This window comes from Sturnira hondurensis, unplaced genomic scaffold (genome assembly GCF_014824575.4).
Source record: "Sturnira hondurensis isolate 20B ecotype Veracruz unplaced genomic scaffold, ASM1482457v3 Scaffold0020080, whole genome shotgun sequence".
NCBI lineage: Eukaryota > Metazoa > Chordata > Mammalia > Chiroptera > Phyllostomidae > Sturnira > Sturnira hondurensis.
The window spans coordinates 2,808,184-2,814,773 of record NW_028092711.1 but is presented as its reverse complement, the minus strand read 5'-3'; positions in this window follow the sequence as shown (position 1 = coordinate 2,814,773).

Genomic DNA, 6,590 nt, shown 5'->3' with positions numbered 1-6,590 from the left:
GTTGCCCCCTGCTCACTACTGTATCTGAGCTCAGGGTCCCAACACATCAATTACAAAGAGTCCGGACAATCTACCTTCTAGAAAGTTCCTCCACTCGCCTTGGCACTTGCACCACTGTAGTTACTACCTTCCCCTCCCACAGGCCCAGGAACATTCTTCCCAGTAACCCCTCTAAACTCCAGTCCTCTTTGCGCTACAACTTTTTTACTTGGGCTTTTATCGCTCTTTGCCCATCTGAACTGAAGTCCGTTGGCTGTTGAAGGTTTTGGATAGGTTTGCACAGAGGAGCTGTGTCCTAGTATAAAAACTAAAAAACTATTTCTTGAGGTCTATGTTCTAGGCACTCTCCTAAGACCTTGATGTTTATAGACTAATTTGGTCATTAAGATCAATCTATAAGATAGATTCATCTGCCTTGGCATATGAAGAAATTGGGGCACAATTTATTCAAGTTACCTGTTTGTCATAGTTACCATGCAGTAACATGGAATATAAAATAGCATTAACTTAGAAGCATTTTATTTCCAGCTGTTTAGTGCTATAATAATTTAATCTGTAAAATTAATAAAATTGTGAGCAGAAAAGAGATGACTATAAGATGAAAACTTCACCCTCATAGAGTTTATGGTCTAGCAGCTCGAGCTTATAAAACATATATTAAAAAAATAAATACACAATAGATTGGGAAGGAGAAAACTGTTTTTCTTCACAGATTACATGATTATGTAGACAGTTGCAAAGAACTGACCAAAAAAATTTTAAAAAACTAAACCAAAAATAATAAGCAATTATACCAAGGTTGCAAGATACAAATTTAAAATACAAAAACCTACTGTCTGTATACCATCAATGAACCACTGGAATTTGAAATTGAAGGCACAATATCACATTAGCACACAAGAAAGAAGTACTTAGGTATAAATGTAACAAAGGATATACAAGATCTATATGAGAAAAACATTAAAATCTTGATGAAAGAAATCAAAGAAAACCCAAATAATGGACCAATATGTCTTGTTCATGGATAGGAAGACTCAATATTGTCGGGATGTCAGTTTTTCCAAACTTGATAGATTTGACACAATCTCAATAAAAATCCTAGCAAGCAACTGTGTATATCAATAGACTGATCTAAATTTTATATGAAAAGACAAAAGTCCCAGAAAAGCCAGCATGATATCAAAGAAGAGGAGCCAAGTCTCAGATCTGACAGGACCCAACATCAAAACTTAATATAAAACCACAGTAATCAAAACAATATGGATTTGGGTAAAAAGGACTAGACAAGTGGATGAATAAACTGGAATACACAGAGACCAGAAATAGATTCACACAACTACAGCCAGTAGTTCTTTGACAAAAGAGAAAAGTCATTCAATGGATGAAGGATAGCCTTACCAACAAATGATGCTGGAATAACTGGACTTATAAATGGAAAAATAAAAAGGAATCTAGACACAGACCTTACACATTTAACTAAATTAACTTGAAATGGATCGTAGAACTAAAGTCAAAATGCAAAACTATAAAACTTCTTGAAAATAACACAGGAGAAAATTTAGGTGACCTTTGGTTTGGTCATAAGTTTTGGATATAACACCCAAACCAGAGTGAAAGAAATTGACAAATTAAGACTTCATTGAAATTTAGAATTTCTGCTCTGGAAAAGATACTTTTGAGAAAATAATAAGACAGCCCTTTCTGGTGTGGTTCAGATGGTTGGAGCCCCATCCCATCTTGGGCTTGATTCCCAGTCAGGGCCACGTGCCTAGGATGTGGCTTCTGTCCCCAGTTAGGGTGTGTGTATACACTGAAGTTCCTCTCCCCGTCTCTCTCTCTCTCTCTTCCCCTCCCTCCATGCCTTCCTTACCCTTGCGCTGAAATTAATAAAGCATGTCCTCCATAGAGGATTTTTAAAAGTGAAAAGACAAGCCATGAACTAGGAGAAAGTATTTGCAAAATGCCTATCTGATAAGGGACTTGTATCCAAAATATTCAAAGACCAACTAAACCTGAACAATAAGAAAAGGGGTAAAAGATCTGAAGACCCCTCACCAAAGAAGACATGCAGATGTCAGATAAGTGTTTTTAAAAAGTCTCAAAAGCAAGGTAAAACAATAGTGAGGTACCACTACATGCATATTGGTGTACAACACCAAGAGTGAACACCGATGTAAACTGTGGATTTTAGTTAATAATAGTGAAGGGGAGGTGGGGACTTGATGAAAGATGAAGTGATTAACCAAAGAACATTTGTTAATTGTTCTAATGTTCATTGCGCACGACTCATGGACATGCACAATGATATGGGGTGACTGACAGAGGAAGGGGGTGGTACTGGGTGGAGGTGGAAAAGGGCAGAAAAAGTGGGACAACGATTACAGCATAGACAATAAATAAATACTAATACAAGATCTGTTTGAAGGTATCTACCCATGTGATATGAAAAATATAGACATTTATTGAAGAAGATACAAGATAGAAGAAACATTGTGCGTAGGACAATGATGCCTTAGTTCCCTTCCAAGTAGGCACCTTGGGATCTCACACATTTCTCCCCATTGCCATTAGCTGCCCTGTCATATTTTCCTAAATCTCACTGACAGTCTGAAATCTGTTCCCTTTCAAAGGTGATTTTAGTTTTGGGAAAAGCCAGTAGTCACAGGGTGCCAAATCTGGGCTGTAGGAGGCTGAGTCACCTGGGTGGTTTGACAATTCATCAAAAAACTCTGCCTGAGATGTGATGCAAGAGTGAGTGTGTTGCCATGATGAAGCTGCCAATCACCAGATGCCCTTAGTTGTGGCCTCCTGAATTATCCAAATAGCTTTCACAGAGGAATGTTAAAGCTTAATGCAAAATCTGATACAGATTTGTTGCTCTACAGTCATATTGAATGCAATGGCCACACAGCACACATCTCACTTGGCAGTGTCTACCACCCCCACTGACTGCTACAGTGAAGTCATGATTGTTTATGCATGTGCATTCCAATCCACTCTCCTCAGCTACCACTTTACATTGATGTCATGATACTATTCTCATTATATTAACAATGGTTGGACTTTTTCCCAAACAGATCTCGTACTGCTAGTAATAATAATGTATCAATACTCGTTAATTAAGTACAACAAATATACAACACTGATACAAGATGTTAAAACCCTGGCCTATGTGTTCCATTTGGTTGGAGTATTTCCCCTTAACCAAGAGGTTGTGAGTTCCATTCCTGGTCAGGCCACATACCTAGGTGGCGGGTTCATCCCCAGTCCAGGCACATAGGATCCCCCGTTTGGGTTCATGTGATCCCCAGTCCTAGTATGTATGGAAGGCAACCAGTCAATGTTTATCCCTCACATCGATGTTTCTCTCTCTTCCTTCGTCTCTCCTGCCTTTCTCTCTCTAAAAGCAATGAAGAAATGTCCTCTGGTGAGGATAAAAAAGAATATGTTAAATTGTGTTTGGGGAGATGGGAATACATGAGAATGCTGTATTATTTGCTCAATTTTTCCATAAACCTAAACTGCTCTAGAAAATAAAGTCTATTAATAAAAAATAATAATTACACCAGTAGAATTGCAATGGGTATTTGAAGAAAAAAATTCAGAACTATGAAAAATTATTACAAGAGAACCAAAAGTAGTCTAAGAGTCTGAGGAAGGCATCCTTGAAAATATGACTTTTAAGCTGAAGAGTGGCAAGTGGAGGAAAAGCATCTCAGGCAAAGAGAACAACAAATACAAAAGCGTTGTGGTTAAATGGAAGCTTGATGCATTTCAGGAGCTGAAAGGCCATTTTGGCCAGAACACAATCATCAGAGAAGGACTAGCTTAAGGCAAAGCTAGAGAAGTAGGCAGGGGTCCACAGAATACTGAAAAGACTAACATGATTAAGATGATTATTGTAGTTACTGCTGGGAGGTTGGGTTAAATGTGTGGATAAGTCTGGGATGCACAGAGACACATTAGGAAACTACTACAGTGAAAATGCAGAAAGTCAGAAAAATCCAAAAAATATTAAGATAAGAATCAGGAAGGCTTAGTGGTTGTTGGGATATGAATTAAATATGAGAGGTATGTAAGATAAGTACCGAGTTTCTGGCATGAGCAAACAGATAGACGTTGGCACACATGCTCATTGCGGGTACAGTAGCATGAGAGACAGGAGATAGGAAGATTAGGAGATTGTTTTGGGATTGTTTGAATTGGCATGTGAGTTACCAGTTGTGGTAGGCTGAACGTTGGCCCCTAAGATGCTCGTGGCCTAATCTTCAAAACCTATAAATATGTTACCTTCCATGGCAAAAAGGACAGTATAGACATGATTAAGGATTTTGAGATGGGGAGATTATTCTGTATTATCCAGTTGGGCATGATATAATCACAAGGGGCCTTGAGAGGTAATGAGAAAGAGAATCAGAGTCGTAGTAGAAGGTGATGGGAAGGAAGCAGAAATTGAAATGATGTAACCATAAACCAAAGGGTGCCAGCAGACACTCTAGAAATTTGAAGAGATAGGAAACAGATTCCTTTCTGGAGACTCCCAAAGGGACCAGACCTGTCAGCATCTCCATCTGCAGAACCACCTTGATGTGTCCATCACCTATGTCTGCAGAAAACTGTAGACTTACTCCCTAGCAAATGAAGGGTGTGTGAGTGAAAATTTATACTCTGAATAGTGAAACTCCTGGCCCCTTTTTTCCATCTGTTCATTGGCTTCAAGGAACCTTGCAGTCAGCTTTTTAGCCAACCACTGACTGCCCCTGCTCAGGCAGCAGATTGAAGGAGGCATCCTTCAAGTGAAACTCAAGTGAAAAAACATTAAAGATTCTGATAGGTGACCTAATCATCCTATAACGAGGTCTTCCACCTAACATGCTGCATCTTTGTGTTTAGGCCTCACTTAAAAAGAAGCAGATACTGAAGATTTCCCCAAATTTGAAAACACTACTAGTATGAAGAAACAAACAGGAAAAAAAAAAGAAATGGGAAAAAACATGACAAAAATATTAAAAATCAGCCCTGGCTGGTGTAGCTCAGTGGATTGAGCGCGGGCCTGCGAACCAGACAATCGCGGTTCGATTCCCAGTCAGGGCACATGCCGGGGTTGCAGGCCAGTTCCCAGCAGGGGACTCACGAGAGGCAACCATACATTGATATTTCTCTCCTTCTCTCCTTCCCTTCCCCTCTAAAGATAAATAAATAAAGATCTCAAAAATTAAAAAAATATTAAAAATCCATCACTAATCTTTCATGGAGAGATAAACAAATTATTGCACTCATAAAAGAGCAACAGGATGATATTTTTTAAATATTTAAAACATTATAAAAATGAGATCTTTGAAATTAAAAGGTATTATAATAAAAATATACAAGATTTCTAGGTTCAGAGATAAAGTCAATGACATCTTCCAGAAAGAAAAAGTAAAATTACCAAAAGACAGTAAATAGAACAGTAAAGACATATATACATACACAAGAAAAATTAATAAAAATAAAAGAAATGCTTAAAGCTGGAGGACAGTGGAGCAGTGCCTTCAAAATTGTAAGCGAAAGTGTCTTCTAACCTAGAAGCCTATACTGAACCAAACCATATTACTCAACTGTGATACAATGAAGACATTTTTACGTATACAAGGAATCAAAAGGTTTCTCTCATACATCCTTTTTCAGGAAGTAAACGACCAACTGTATTTCTATGTTCTTCACAAAAGTAAGAATACAACAAAGAAATAGGAAATGGGTGTGAGAATGTTCCCACAACACAGAGGACAAGAGAGGCAAAAAGAATGGAAGAACAATGTTGCAGGGAGGTGCTGGGGTGACGAGAGCCCAAGAGGACTAGAAAGCAGCAGTCCCATTCGAAATCCGATGACAGAGAGCTCTAGGAGGGAGTCTCCAGGAAAAGTAATACTTTTGAACATACAGGGGAATCCTTGCTCCTGGGGGTAGGGATTTAAATTAATGATATGAAATTAAGTAAAAAGATTTTTTTTAAAAGAGGCCAATTGACCAAAAAAGAAATGTAATCCTATCTATCATTCCACGTGACTCTTCTTTGAATAATACTTACTCAGGAGTAAGAAGATCAACATATTAATTGTTTAGAGCCAAACTATGATCAAAGTTTAGCTGCAGAAGCTAATGTAGTTATTTTTCCAGAACTTGTTACTTCTTCAGGATTTTCAGTGGTCTGATACACTTTAACAATTACCATAGTAGGTTACAACTAATCAAAGATTATATTAAATCTCTTTTATTGAGAATTAAATATTAAAATATCTAAATATTCCATGCTATTCCTAAAGTACAAAGCTCTTATTTAAAAGGATATCTCCTTGGATCTATTCCTGGTTTATAATGTTGATTATGGGAAGGAGTAAAGGTGAGAATAATTGCATTTTATTTCGTTTTCAGAACTGAAAATTTTATCTTTTAAAGGTTCCTAAAATATTCACAGTAAATAGTACTATTGTAATTAGTGTTGTTGTTATTTCTAAAGATTTAACTTTACCAAAAGGATGAAAAACAGTCGACCATTTGCAGGCCACTTGCTCCACTGAATTATGTAACTTCCTCTTCCCCTTTAAAAA